This window comes from Heliconius melpomene, chromosome 19 (assembly GCF_056956725.1).
Source record: "Heliconius melpomene rosina isolate 202511_hmr_F chromosome 19, ASM5695672v1, whole genome shotgun sequence".
Lineage (NCBI taxonomy): Eukaryota > Metazoa > Arthropoda > Insecta > Lepidoptera > Nymphalidae > Heliconius > Heliconius melpomene.
In genome coordinates this window covers 332,388-348,452 of record NC_140407.1, presented here as the reverse complement: position 1 = coordinate 348,452, position 16,065 = coordinate 332,388, and the positions used below count along the sequence as shown (strand labels likewise).

Genomic DNA, 16,065 nt, shown 5'->3' with positions numbered 1-16,065 from the left:
GGGCGCCTGTGATCACTTACCACCAGGTGACCCGTACGCTCGTTTGCTTTGTCTTTTTCCATAAAAACAAAAGTCTTTGCCTGCACTTTCGAAGCTACATACATACCAAATTTTAACTTTCTATGTATTTGTATTTTATTATTTCTATTTCGTGGTAACAGTGATAGAGTGATGAGCTACTCCGTTACTCGCTTGTTACTCTTTCTGAGTTTGAGCAAGTTGATCTTGTCTAGTCTTGTCATTATTCTGCAGGAGAGTCATAAAATTACGTCTGTTTCATATTAGAGTTGGCATATTCAAGTTTCCATTGTACAATATGGTATTTACAGAGTAAAGGGTAAGCTTGTATAATATGGTGTTATTGCGAGGGTAAAACCTCAGGTATGGCATATACTCGTACGCCAGCCAGTTCACTTTGCCAATCAGCTTTATTCAAATAATATTATAATAGGTACTTGAAAAGGAAACATAATACGTAAAGCAAGGTGCGCATTTAACCCACAATCATAGCGTGGTGTACAGAATTTGACTGTAAACGTGACGTTGCGTGGAGCGCGGAGTGTCTAAGCACTAGGTTTCCTCTACTTACTCGTCTACATGGAGCGTAAAAAATATCATATTGCTTCGATGAATAAAACAACATAATCAGCAATTACAAAGTATCTACTGAAACAACTTGAAATTGACTGCTCGACGTTTATCGGCCATTGTTAGGATTTCAAAATCTATAAATCATTAAAAATGGCCCGCTCGGTTATTTTATAGCCCAAGCCTTTCTCGATTTTATTGGATATCATAAACAATGTACATTTGAGGTTTTTAAATAAAAGCACGTTTGATACTTACGACCTTTTATCTAATAGGTATTGTTATTATGTATATGTTTTTATATCTTTTATGGATTTATGTAGATAATATTTGTTACACAATATAATCTATGTTCATAGCATCGAGCTTTACGTGAAAGTGTCTTAATGGGATGGAGAGTCTTGACACTCGGTTTCCAGGTTCCCTCTGTACATCCTGTAATAGGCGGAATATAGCGAGAAGCTATGAAAAAAAAATTGTTATTGGTAGAACTCTTCGCCCCGTTTTATCTAGTTACCAGAGCAACTAAATAACAACAATTTACTTTCCCGAGTCGGAATCAAGCCCACAATCGTCGCGCTCTATCTATATTACAACATATTTATATGAATTGTAGCCTAATAACATAAAAGCTACAACTTTTGTTAAGGCGGTCGATGTCGCGTTTGTGTCCTTAGCAGGAATAATTCTTCCACCTCGTCCTCGAGTGTCATCGTAACTGAAGACTTTCCACGAGGCCCTTCCTACGTCCTAGCATAGACATTGATTTTTCAAACACAAAAAACACAATTTTTATAACGAAATTACTTTTTCCTTTTAATTTACTTAATTCCATCCTCCTTTGAAAGAAAAAAGTAGAATAATCTAAATCAACTCGAAATTATTATTTAAGTTGGTGAAGTAAAATTTTAAGACGGTAATTTTTACAAGCTGTTGTTTGTTTTTCTCCCGAGAGATGTATTTGCAGGGTTTTAAATGGCGAAACGTTATTTTTTTTATTGTAATGAATATGTCTGATGTTCTCTGTACAACCTGACATTGAAAAATTGATTGGTGTCGACTGGTATGTTCGAAACGCCAGAGCTGGTTAAAACTTTTATATTATACGGAATACTGGTTTAGAGTTAGGAACCGCGTCAAGTTATCAAGATGTCATGTACGTTAGCAGTCGGATATTAGAACTCACACTCATCATTTCACAACTGCGACGACGTCCTTACCATTTTAATTGATACATAGAATCAATTAACGTGAAATTATATAATCTATAGCCTTCCTTTACTGAGGCGGCAGGAACCTAATGTCAAAACACTTCGTTTCCCACTCTCCGCCTAATTTTTGTAAATTTTAATATATTTTTTCACCTAAAAGAATTGAACTTGCAACTATCACGCTAACTTAACACACTGTCCCACTGCCCCAAAAGTTAAATTTAATATTAATAAGCTATGTACAATGCAAGCAATGCGAACCTCCCCCCCCACTGATAGATAGTTAACGAACTAGTTCGTTTGATGGAACTATGTGCGGGCAGAATGTTCAAATGTTTTTGGGTATTCGCATTCACATACACATTCATACATCAATTTATAATTCTAGTTTCAGAATGTTGAATTTGTAGTTTTTGGTGAGCTTAATCGGTTTATAAGTTATGGAGATCTATTGGAGTGTTATAATTTAATAAGATCAGCTTAACGCTGTATTCCGCACGCAGCAGGGGAGTCAGAGGGAACCCTAGTTTTAAAACACGCCATGACTGGCCTATAAGTTAATAGTTAATAGAGGCAGAGAGAACCTGGGGTCCTAGTGTTAAAACACTTTATTACCATTAAGTCACTTTTGTTCCCCACTTTCCGCCATGTGTTGACATAATATTTCATAGAAGAAACCTAAAAAGCAGACTTCATATAGCACATTCTTTTGTTTATATTTCGATTTATGCTGAACATAATAAGATAAACGTAGAAAAGCTTGAGTCAAAACACTCCATTCCATTCTTTTGACCAGAATCTCAACACTGAACCCACTCTCCAATAAAAGTTAGACGAAGCGTGAAAACAAAAGAAAATTATAAATGTTGCACAAAACCAAAAACAACAACTAAAATGTACTTAAAGCTAAGAACCGTTCCCGTGTGTATTAACAAGCAGTAGCAGAACTCTTAGTTCCGCAACTTGAACGGCTACGACTGCGGCTACGAGTGTAGAAATGTTAGCGGAACAGTATGGATGTCGATCAAAGTGCCACCGAAGAATTGGGGTGGAGTTGGGCGTCTGTCAAGCATGTTTTCGAGAAATTCATTTTTTAGTCTCCTTCCCCGCTTGACGCCAAATTCTCGAGGCGCCTTAAGTGGTCAAACTTAACGCCGGGCTTTGCCTGGTTATCAAAGCGACATATCTTGTACTCCCGATTAGCAACTAAACCCACGGGTGTCGTGTTTAGAGTCGCACGCTTGTACCACTGCGCCACGACTGCTTGATTGCTTTTTATAACAATATAACGATATTGTAATAAAATTGTGCAATGTCCGACGGGACACGTGACACGGGACAGGGGTGTCCTCTCATTACAATAACCTGTGATGGCCAATAAAAATATATGGAAAAAATTCAAATCAGCACCCATTTACTACCTTTTATTTTGTTTTTGTATGCAAATGTTTTTTTATCAAAGACTCGCATGTTGCATAAATTGAAGAGATGTTTAAAGGTTTGAAATAGGCTCATATTTATACTAATATTATAAAGTGTAAAAGTTTGTTTTATCGATGGCGCTCATCTTACGACGTACTGGTTCGTAATAAAAAAAGCTAGTCCGAATTCAAATACAATATATAAAAAATTAAGAAATAAATAACGTACCCCGAAGGTATTTTGCGCACAAAATGCATGAAAAGGAAAAGCATAAAGACAATAGGCAATAGAGTTAATATAAGTTCGAGGCGCAGTTTCCAAAGCATTAATAACAGGCCCGCATACTGCCTTGCGGTACCTGCCTCCAGTGGTGTTCTGAGCAGCATCCCATGAGATAATTACCTTTGTCATCGCCCAACTTGACCGTTTACTTGAACTTTACTATTGTGAGTACTCAACGTGCTTAGTTCTAACTACGTCACGACTTAGGAACTCATGACTTAGGAAGATTACAAGATATACTCGCATTTTTGTCTACTTTTCTTTATTTTGCATTTTTTTTTCTTAAAGTTATTTTGAAATGGAAATGTAAATATTTTTGGGAAATAGACAACTTTACGAACGCACAGTCAGATTATTTTTCACTTATTGTATTTAAGACGCAAGCTTCAATACATGTAAGAGATGAATGCTAATAAAATGATAAAAATATATTTAAAATATAAAGTAATATTATTCAACATTGTAACTAAAGTAAAAACTACTAATTTTGTATTTTAAGCTATTTTTTTTTTATTTTTCGTAAATGTAAATCAGACTTGTAGAGATTGTGATTGGAAAGACTTAAAGACATGTGTATGTGTACGTAAGACTCCGTTCTTCTTTCTAGCTTTTTTAGTTTTACGATAAGCAGAATGAACCTGGCAACCTAGTGTTAAAACACTCCGTCCTAAATAAGACCTCCATTTCCCACTTTCCGCCGAATTCTGGAGCCAATGCGGGTTGAGAAGCCCTAAATAAGATTCAAACCCACAATGGTCGATTAAAGCGTTGTAAAAATAAAATAACGTGCGCAAACTTAATCAGTACACATATTACAGCATTTCCAGTTCCGGAGATTCGTTAGGGTCGATTCAGGCTTGGCTACTGGCATCGGTTACCTAAAGGTCACGTAGTATTCAGTGGGGCCTTTCCTTATTTGCTATCTTGGATAAACGCTGTTATTATTATTGAAAACTATGCTTTTTGGTATTGTTGAGTTTGTTTGTCGATTCTATTATTATTTAAAAAATAAATATTATATAAAGAACAAATTGAGGCCAGCCGCGGTACAGGGGCACAAGCGTGTGACTATAAACACGACAGGTTGTGGGTTCTATTCCCACTCGTGGAAATGAACACGCAATGCCTTCAGAAATAAGCGGAAAGTGAGGAGCTGCTACATGCGGGATACGTGCCTGAAGCTGATTATTTTTGAGCATATTTTCCAAATACTTGATATTTATTACATACCTAAATATTTTTACGGCCCCATACGTGAATAAGTAATCTCACTGCTTATATTAAAAAAATATATTAATTATGTAAAGCTAGCTTTGTTATTTACCGTTTATTTTTAGTAGGTGAATAATATTTCATATTTTAGCATCCTAAAATCTAATTTTAACTGTAGAGCCCTAAAACACCTTTGCTCAACGGTAAACTGTTCTGTAAGTAAAGCTAGTATGTATGTGACATTAGCAAAAGAGAGAAAAGAAAAAAATTAAAAAGACACAATTTAGGCGAATAATTTTATTAAAAAACTACATAGAGCTAGAGGAAAATTTTGTAATTTGACTGGACTTGCATGCAAACTCAACATTAATTTGTAAACTTAACTCATTTCATGTAAGCCTATCTCAAAGTTCGCTTTAAAACGTATGAAATGGTAGATAAGGGAAGTACTCCAGAGAAGTTTGTAAAGCTCAAAATGTGAGTCTGTATGCGGCGATGGTGGGCTCATGCTTCACGGTGTATACCGCAAAAAGCAAGATAGTCAGAAGGAATCTAATGTTAACACTCGGCTTTCCATGTACCGCCAAGTGGCGGTGAAACATCAATATTTTTGGTACAGGAAGTTAGAACAAAATATTAACTATAGTAATAATGTTGAGTCTACTTATGGCAGCTTTAACGAAATTCATGCTGCCGCTAGATCTCGATAGGAAACGGGAACCTAGTGTCAAGATACTCCTTTCTTAACGCTCCCCCCATTTCCCGAGTCATTGCATGTTAAGTAGAAACCAACACCGCGCTTTATCTTGCTACCAGACCACGGCCAGAAAGTGATTTAATTTCTTCGTTAGAGAAGAACCAGATAGTCTGCCACTGTACCTTTTTGGCTTCTGGTACAAATTACTTCAGAAAAAGACCCACATAATATGAAATAGACCGGGAATCAAAAAACACAATTTATCCGCCACATAACACCACCGAACATATCTGTCGTTTTAGCTGAAAATGGAAAATTTTAAAGTGACTTTATAAAAGTCTTTGAATCGTAAAGGCATTATCAAAATAATATATTTCCTTTGGAATTGTTTCCAGTATTCGATTAGGGGTTGCTGTCAGCGGCTCGTTGTGTATTTTTAGGGTTCCTTCTGTACTTAAATAAAGAAAAAATGAACAGTACCTATAGGATGACCTTACTAACTAACTCAAAGGAAAAGGAACCTGACCTGTAGGAACTTATAAGATCACTTCACTGACTGTCTGTCCGTCGCTAAAATCTTTTTTTTATTCAATAAGTTATGGAAATATCGAACAGAAGTTAATATCAAATATCTAAGTCTACCGATTTACTTGGTAAATCACCGAGAATACTTAGAAAAAAACAAAAAATTGCAACTTTTTTGCAAATTTACATTTATATTTAATTGCGTACAAAATTAATGCATGCGCCTGCAAACAAAAGTATCACAACTTTTTAAATCTATACTTCCTTTTGGCTACAATTATAGAATTACTACAGAGCCCTCGATAAGTTTCTTCGACCCGCACTTGACTTATTCTTATATTCGTTAAAAATCGTTTGTCTTTTCCCTCCTTTGTACTACGTAGCAGATATATTTCTTGTCATTTATTAATGGTTTTTCTGATGAAGGCCGTGAAATTAATTAGATTTTTTTTTTATTGGAAATTTTATTTTAATTATTTTTGGATGTAATTATAGGTTCCTGAAAAAGGCTTGGCACACGAGCACAGATTCTAAGTATAAACGCGATGGTTGATGCGAATGATTGTGACCTGTGTTCTGCTGAGAAAAAAAAACGAAGCAACGGTAGTTAGGACATTAGCTCTTATGTCCTATATATATGGCTAGGGACTTCTTTCCGAAATATTTATATACCACTACAGGTGACGCTCTTGGAGCTTATATGCTACACGATGGACCAGTATGCAGTCCAACCGCGTCCTTACTTTACTGTAGTTTATATTTCTTCCCACCTAGAGTTATTCCGATATCTGCATAAGACAGTTTGAAATGTCTAATAAACTCGGACAGTTGTCGGTAGAAATATTGTGCTTGATTGATTCTACGATTATGGATTTGAGTTTAGTGTTCCATATCTTTCGTATAAAGCAGGATAATCAGAGACAATTTTGTGTCCAGACACTTTTTTCTCCTCTACATAAGGCTCAACTTATGTGATCTCTTGCTTAAATTTATTTCAAATCATAGTATTCTTTATTCAAATAGAGTTTTGCAAGCCCTTTTGAGTCAACAGGTACTTACTAGGCACCACTTAATGCCTATTCAATATTTAAAAAAAGTCGAACGAACATAAAATTGTCAACGGCTAGGAAGGCAACTCTGAACTGGCAAAATACTTCAACATATAAACAATAACATTTAAGAAGAACGTTCATTTTACATTTATTATTATCTTTCATTCTTTATTTATTACAAATTATGCTAAAATTAAATCAGTTTGGACAATAAAGAACAAAAAACAAAATTTAGACTTTAATCAAAGTGGATAAGCTGCTGAATGCTTTGCTGAATCCATAGGCTTAATTTACTATGTGCGTGTCGATATTTTCTACGCACAGACGGGCTTGAACAGAGACTACCTTTAATATATATTATATGAATGTAAAAAGTTTTTTTTGTTTATGAAGTGTCTATAGTAATAAATATTATACAGTTGAGGAGTTTGTTTTATTAAACGAGCTAATCTCAGGAACTACTGATTCACATTTATTAAACATGAGGAGTGGAACTTCTTAACATATGGGCTCTCCTTACCCCGTAACACGCGAGATAGCTGAAATAAAACAGGAATTCGAGAACTAATCCTAGAACTGAGTTCCTTTTCTTTTCTTTGATACTAAGTTCCCTCTGCCTACCCTGTTTTGCGGGAAAAACGTGAAGCTGTATCACTTGATCTGTAAACAAATGAGAAAAAAATGGTAAAAAAAGTATTAAACAAAAACCAAACTGTTGAAGGTATTCTACATAGCACTTACCCACTAAGGTAAGGTGTGTCTGAAATTGGGGAACGAAATAACTCTGACAAATTGGTTTAATTATACACCGGGCTTGATTTGGAGCTTATACTTTTATTATACATGCAAATTACAGAGTCAATAATTTTATACGGGCGGGATTTAAATATATACCCATTATTTATAATTACAGTTTTGTTATATTGATAACAATATCCGTTTTTTCTAATCTTTTTTCAAATCTTCACTCAGTTTGCTTTATCCCGCTTAACAAGGGAATTAGAGAACCTAGTATCTCCACTTACTGCCCAATCTTTGAGTCATACTGAGTGACGGAAATTAACGCCGCGCCTTGTCTATCAGCGCAGAGAAGTGAAGGTAATTTGAATATAATCATTTTCCTGATCCAATAAACCACAAGCGCATTTTCCCACTGCGCTACAACGGCCGCAATATATATATTTATGGCATATACTCATAAATTATACACACGTATACATACATCTCAAAAAGATCCAATTGCAAGGTATCTTTGGAATACTTCCAATGTTGAATAGCAGAGCCACAGAGCCACAGAGCCACACTAGTGGACTATACGTCGATGTCGTCGGTACAATAAATGATTTTATTTTGGCCGTCATAGCAGTTTTATATGTTGTACTGTTCCAAAGAATATAATGACCCTGAACAGGGTAAAAATATTTTATTTTATTTACACGAAGTGCGGTGTTGAGTTGCGCCAGTCCGCAATGTGGACTACCAGCGTCACGGTTAGAGTGCCCCACTGCGCCACTGCGGCGCTATAATAGCATTGAGATAACAAACTAAGAGCGCCAACGTGTCCCAGCCAGTTGGCAGGTCCCAAACTTTGGAAGGATCCTCCAAGGTTCTTGGCAAAAAATCAAAAACACTATCATAAATCTCAATATAACACTTTGGTTATTATTTATTGTGTAAATAGAAATTGTTGACCTGTCTACCTGTGCCCAAATATGTAAAGCATTTTCTTTTGTGTATTTTTAATATATGTTGCTGTATAATATGTTGTGTCTCGTATTAGGGCGGGAAACGAAAGACGGAGTATCTTAACATTATATTCTCTCTGCTACCTGCCTACCTTGCTATTTAGAATTGTTAAGAACTGAATAACATCAAAATATGTGACCGGCTCCAGAAAATGTATCGTTGAACATGAATAGCAAAGTTAAAAATGGTATAACAATCAATCTTGTACCGGAAAGAGCCAATTTTCTGTTCGACTTGACGCTAATAATACGCAATTTCCTTTTATGCCTATTTTCATACCTTTCCAATGAAAATAATCATTGCTTAAAGGAAATAAGTAGTCATTGGCGTTGTTCGTTTAGATTTTAATATTGTCAGGTGGTACAAATCAGATCAATTTATCTATTGGAATGTGTTCATATTGTTACGTGTTCATATTAGCGGGGATATATGGAAATATAGCTTAATGTTTGTAGTTTAACATAATTATGAACTTCAATATCAATCTCGTTATGTTTCTGTTAGGCTGTCCTATTAAGCGCGAGGTTGAGTTCCTCCACTTAACACGCAATGTCTTTTAAATTAGATGGCTAACATTAGGCTCTATGCGGGATTCCTGTCAAATATAATCAGACAGGTTACAAAGTATTACGTTTAAAGCGTGATAAGCGTCTTCCTTGACACCTAAATACAAAATTTGGAACAACGTTATGTAATCGCAACTAAAAGGCGCGATCAATTTTAAGATATATATTCGGCAAATTTTATATTTACTTTGATTTAGCCCATCTGACTAAAGTACACGATTACATAATAAGTATTAATTTTTTGCATCACGCTGTATCCCGCGTATATCAACCCGGCAGAGGAAACGTCACGTGTCAGGTATCAGGTAACGATACCTCAACGACCTGCTTTTTCATGTTACCAGAGCAAGGACATTCACAACAGTGGGGATTGAACCCACAACCATCCGTGTTACCGTGTTTACTGTCAAACGCTGTCCTCCTAAGACACAATAGTCTTGAAAAATCCGATTAGATTAGATAAATGTAAATTTCAAATAATTCTGTAGATTACATAAATTAGCCAGAATATTCGAAAAGCTTTTGGGGTAAACTTTAAAGAACTTATTAACTAACTTTAAGTTTTGTAACTTATTAAAGTTATTCGCTAAAGATGAAAAATTATAATTTCTTATAGTATAGGATTACTGTCAATCAACGAGAATATTTCATTTATAAATATATTTTTAACTATGATAAATTAGAAAACAATGCTTTTTTAAAGTTAATATAATTTAAGCCCTTTTATTTTAAGCTAATGTATATTATATAAATAAATTGTAAAATATTGGCTCTCAATTGTATATGATATAATACGTACGAGTATATGTTATATAAGACACAACTACTGTCAGCAAAGGCGATGGTTGAGTGTCCAAACCCATTCAAGAAAATGAATTATTTTCATTTGTTCGTTCTGGTAACGTGAGGGAGAGTGGGGAACGGACACTATGCTTCTTCTATTTACAATGCTATACACTTTTAGAATGTAACAAAAAACATTTCTATTATCAAAAACATTTGTATGAAGTATGTAGTATGTAGGTACATATTTTATTCAAGATAATAATAGCATTAGCTGATATCAGCAAAGTGGCCACTCTCTTGAAACCAACCTGTGAACAGTGTACATATTACGTAGTGTTATCTAATATATGAAAATATTATTCAAGCACTTGAGATTATAGATAAGAGATAGAGTTGTTCCGCGCTGTATACCGCAGACAGCAGGTAGGCAAAGGGAACCTGGAAACTTAGTGTTTTAACACGCCGTTCCCATTAAGACGACTACCATTTTGCGTTCCCCTGAATTCTGAGGCAATGTGTGTTGAGCGACTTATCGCCGCGCTTTGCCTCGTTACCAGAACGAGAAATATGAAAATAATCAATATTCCATTTCCCTGAATGGGAATTTAACCCGTTTATTTTCATCATTGCGTTTACAGTCACACACACCCTTGTGCTAACAAAATGAAACTTACAAGTACCTTTGCGTGGATTTTTTACAGTTCGATTAATACCTTATAGCAGGTCAGGCAGAGAGAACTTTATATCTACTCACTTTGTTGCCCACCTCCTATCCAAACTCGAGAAATGAGGAGTAATGGAACTCATGGCCATGATTTGTATTGCCAGAACCCAATAAGTAATTTCCTATTTCACAATTTGTAGATTTGAACACCACCACTCGATTCCTAATATCTTATAAGTTGTGTGGAAAGTGTGAAACGAAGAGTCGTAACAATAGGTTCCTTCAGTCTATTATGCTATGCAAGAAAAAATAATCAGAAATATAAGATAAAATTTAAGAACTTTAAATTCGACTCAGACTTGGTAAGTCCCTGTCGAGTTAAAATGCTTTTATCTAAGCTTTCGCGGCTTAGCTTCCGTTCACACGAGAATATAGAGATTTTATAACGTGCTTTTCTTTTTTTTGTCATTTGAATATGCCATAATATGTTCATATTATTTTATCTATTATTTATATATTAACTTTATATATAGTGTTAACTTTATATATAAATTTATATATAGTGAATATTTATGGTTACCTGTGTCTGCAATGATATGGTATGGACATTTCCTTACTTGTTACTTTTGGAGGGTATAAATATATACGTGTTTTACGTACTTTAAATATTATATAATACTAGATCCTCAGGTTCCCTCTACCTACCCTGCAGATCCCACCTGCCCCTAAGTGTGGGATGCAGCATGGAGCTAAAAAAACAAATAGTATGAAAGATAGCTTGGTCTAGGGGAAATAACTAATAATGATATTTTACCTATTAAGCGCTCGAGGCTATCATTAAATGGATAATATTAAATTGATAACTATGAGGCCAGTCATGGCGCAGGGGCACAAAATGTGTCTGTAAACGGAGCTGGTTGTGATTTGTTCCCCCCTCGAGGAAATTAAATATTTATTTAAATGTATATGTTCTTTTCTTTGCTCTGGTGCAGAGTTTCGCCACTCAATATACAATGACTCCATAATACAGCGGAAAGTGGGTAACGGAGTGCCTTAACACTAGGTTCCTTCTGCCTACCCTGGTGTGTGCGGGATACATCGTAAAGCTTATTTATTTTTAATTTAATTTAGTATTTTTTAAAGTAAAAATTGTGTCAATGTTTGATAAAAGTCTTAAAAGCTTATTTTTTATTTATTTAAAAAATAATACTAACTCTGACTTACCAAAATCCAAATTTTCAGCACGGTCACACAGAAACTACACAATTTCAACTAATATGCACACTACACTCGACACTAAACCGTACCTGAAAGCTCGTAGAGTATCGCCATACAAACTTTGTGTCGACAGCAACGCGCGCACTTCGTACCGCGTCCTCTCCAATACTGAAGGGACATGCGTGGTTTGAATCCATTCAGAAAACTGTGTAAAGCTCTAGCTCTTTTAACTCATTTTGTTGATTTTTTTTAATTTATAATTAAACTAGGGTATATTTATTTTTTCTATATTTTTATAATACCACTTATATTTTTCAATTTGAAATAGTACTTCCTGAAATTAGGACATTCAGCCAAAGAATTTCTTTAGTTTAATATACATTTAATATACACCGTAAATATGAAAACTATATTCTATTGACTATAGATTAGACATTTCATTAATTAAGGATTTACACTTTTATATAAAACTAGCGGACGCACGCAGCTTTGCTTGTTTATTTTGGGGTTGAATTCTAATAAACATAAAACATGTGTTAAATGAAATATTTTTAAGAGTCTGAATTTTAAATTTTATAAAAATTGGTGGCGATTTAAAGATTTTTCCATACAAACTTTCAACCCTTATTTCACCCCTTTAGGGTTAAAATTTTTCAAAGTTCCTTCTTAGTGGATGTCCAGGATACGAAAGTAAACACCTGTCCAAATTTCAAGTTTCTACGCATAGCGGTTACGGCTGTGCGTGCGTCTTACCTCAGTCAGTGAGGACAAGTCCTTTTATATGTATAGATAAAATGACGCAGTGGAAAGAACATGTATGACTAATTTTCATTTCCTCAGTAAAAAGAAATCAAAGCGCGGCGTTGATTTCCGTCCGTCATGGATTGCCTATAGAGTTCCAACACTAAGTCAGTACGGGATAAAGAGTGAATCTGAGTAAATATTAGATTGTATTAAACAAGGAATGTACAAAATTCGCTAAAAGCCATCGTTTCCTAATAACCGTTGTGTAAATACAGATGTAGAGTTAAAGAGAGAGGCCGAACAATCATTAATTGTTTGCTGAGACCTTCTAATATCCAAGATTTGTGTTTATTTTGTAAAAGGGGTTGAGTCGTCGACGTAGTTCCTACTCCTTAGCTTAGTTGCGACAAGCCTGTACACTAATTATCTAAGTTCGAAACCCATTCTGGGAAAGTTTTATGAATATTTCTTTTACAAAGTGCAGCGTTGAGTTCCGCCACTCAAACATTACCGTTTTTATGTTATAATTTACTTTATTTTCTTAATGGTGTACCAATTTTTTTTCTCTGTACGTCAAACTTTAGTAAGAAACACGCAATGCCTCAAAATTTAGTGCCACATGCGGGGTACAGCGTGAAGCTAAAAAATTAAAAGCTTATCTAGTATTGCGAGGTAGGTGAGTATATCCATGTTCATAGTGTATGATATATTTGCGTTTCTTTTGACCGGCCAGTACATAAAAGCGAATAGTCGCTCTGCTGCAGAGGACAATACGAGTAAATGTCATTATAAGACACAAAGGCAGTGGAGGCAAAGGTTTAAGGTTCTTATCCATATGATAGAAAATTATACTTTCATGTTAAAGCTTTTTTTTTCGTTTTTTTTAATCATTACTTATTATCAATATATTTCTAAGAAGTTAATTGTCATGTCGAGATAATGCTTTTTATTGTAATTATCACTTCTAGGCACCGCCTGTTTGGCCGCTATCATTGTATCATCTGGTAAGATTAATATAAGCTGTATCTCGTTGAGTTCCAAATATCATTCGACAAATCAGGTGTACACGTATACCTACGCAGACCCATAAAAGATATATTATCTTTTTGAAGACGAAAACTCATATTTATTTTTCGTTCCTATCGTAAGTCTGTCACTATTTTTTAAACATTGAATATGTTGTCGCACAAACAGAATATTATAATATACAAATTGTGAATAATCCAACCTGCATGTTTAAAATCATCTCAGAATCTCGAGCTCTTAGGTTATAAATATATCTCACGGCTCTTTTTTGGAGAATGAATGTTGCATTTATATCTGCAGTACTGCTCCATAGCAGCATTCCATAAAATAGAATACTATGAAAATAGCTATAGTGAACTAGTCGGCAATGTTAGCAGTAATTCCTCCACTTAAGCACAATATCTTCAAAATTGGGAGAAAAAGTGGGGAATGGAGAGCTGACTTAACACTAGGTTCCCGTAAAGCTAAAATAAATAGTAAATAAAAAAATAATAGCCAACAAGTAACATCTGTCAGTGGATGTCGCCCGTTAAGAGCCCGGCATTATTCTAAAGAGTTCTAGGGATTTTACGTTTATACATCTTGTAGAAAGTTGGCTGAATATTTTAAATATAAACATTGTTTGAAGGAGGAACGGATAGTGACGTCAATTTTATAATACGATACAAGACACTGTTGACAATTACATCCGGGTATTATACAATAAAATGGTCTCAAAAGTTAGAATTCATTCATTTTTCATTAATTTCAGTCCAAGAGATCATTTTCATTGTAAATGGAATGAAGTTTTCCTTACAACATCTCATCTCTCTAACATTTATTTATAGAATTGTAAAGAACATATATTTTATTTACCTTTATGCAAAAAAACAACAATATGATGAAATATTCATTAGAAAACTTTTTTTAAAAACAATTTTTTTTTATGATGTATTTTATTGAACGAATCAATCCCTTTCATTTGATATCCATATTAGGGGAGTTGTCAGTTTTAGCTCAATCGGACACTGGTGGTTCAGTGGTTCAATAGTGCTAGCAACAATGCACATACACTTACATGGCAGTCAAATAGACGCTTGTAAAATGAATTTGTTGTGCTCAACTGGCACGATTGGAACGCCAGCGATATTTTGCATACAATAGGGTAGGCAAAGAGAACCTGGTTTCAACATACTCTTTTCTCCACTTTCGGTCAAATCGGGTATTGTATGATCCCATATCTGTATAAATAATCTTTCGTTTTGAGTCTGAGAACATGCGAAGCACAGACCACTCTAGGGACGTGGAGGAGTGTAGATGAGAACTAAAAGGGATTTTCTTAAAATTTTTATAAGAACAGGAATGAGATTTTCATTTTACTTACTACTCACCCAAACAAAGATGCGACGGAAGACTCTAATTTTAATTAGTTTTTAATTGTGAAACTCTAAATAAGGTGGAAGAATATTTTATATGAAATTAATTAACTTCGAATATATTTTTCCTATAACATTGGTTATAAGCCAGGGTACATACATGGGGACGTATTGATTGCTTAATGCAAATTTACAATTCCAATTTAATTGGGAGTTCGTCGCTCGATCAAAGTAATCAAATTTTAAGAGAATTTTCGTTATTAACTCAGCAACATTTGACACACGTTGATTGATTAAAACAGATATTACGTTATTTATGAAGTGGACTTTTGTAGAGAACAGAGGCCGTCGGGGCGCGGCGGCACAGGGTGACTGTATGCACGACGGTTGTGGATTCGATCCCCAGTCAGTCAAAGGAAATCAGTTGCTCTGGTGACAAGACAAAATATTGGGTTTAGTTTTGCCATTCAACACGCTGTGACACGAAAATTGAACTGAAAAAACTAAATATATTTTATTTTAAATTTACAGAACTGCAATTAGATTAGCTATAACAAAACATTAATAGTATATGAAAATTTCAAATATCATGGTCATCAATTTTATATGTGGATAAAACAGCATGACACGGCGGCGCGGCGGTGTGACGTGTCATTCATCAAAATCAGATTATGGTGACATCCGCCCGCGCCTCCGTACTACAAGTATTACGGGACATCGGGACATCGGGCATGACACCCACTGCATACAAGAAACTGTCTCACGCTTTCTCTTCATAACAAAGTACAAAATGAAGTTAGTGTTACGACACTGTGTGACCATTGGGTTAGGGTTAATATATAATATATAATCATTTATCGAACCTTCAATCGTCGCGCTTATGTTAAATAAAACAATTAAATAAAATTTAATTACACAATTGCATTTCATTTATATTCGCTTTGAACAACTGTAGATGTGACAAAATGTGT

General features: G+C 34.8%; 1 protein-coding gene across 3 annotated transcripts in view; it reads right to left on the bottom strand.

The window, feature by feature from the left end:
- Positions 1 to 12,122, bottom strand: part of Oamb (Octopamine receptor in mushroom bodies) — an 84,844-nt gene extending 72,722 nt beyond the window's left edge. For all 3 annotated transcript variants that reach the window (XM_085203017.1, XM_085203018.1, XM_085203019.1), the window contains exon 1: positions 11,976 to 12,122. The gene's annotated coding sequence lies outside the window, so the exon portion shown is untranslated. The remainder of the gene's footprint in view (positions 1 to 11,975) is intronic.
- Between the last annotated feature and the right edge of the window lie 3,943 nt (positions 12,123 to 16,065).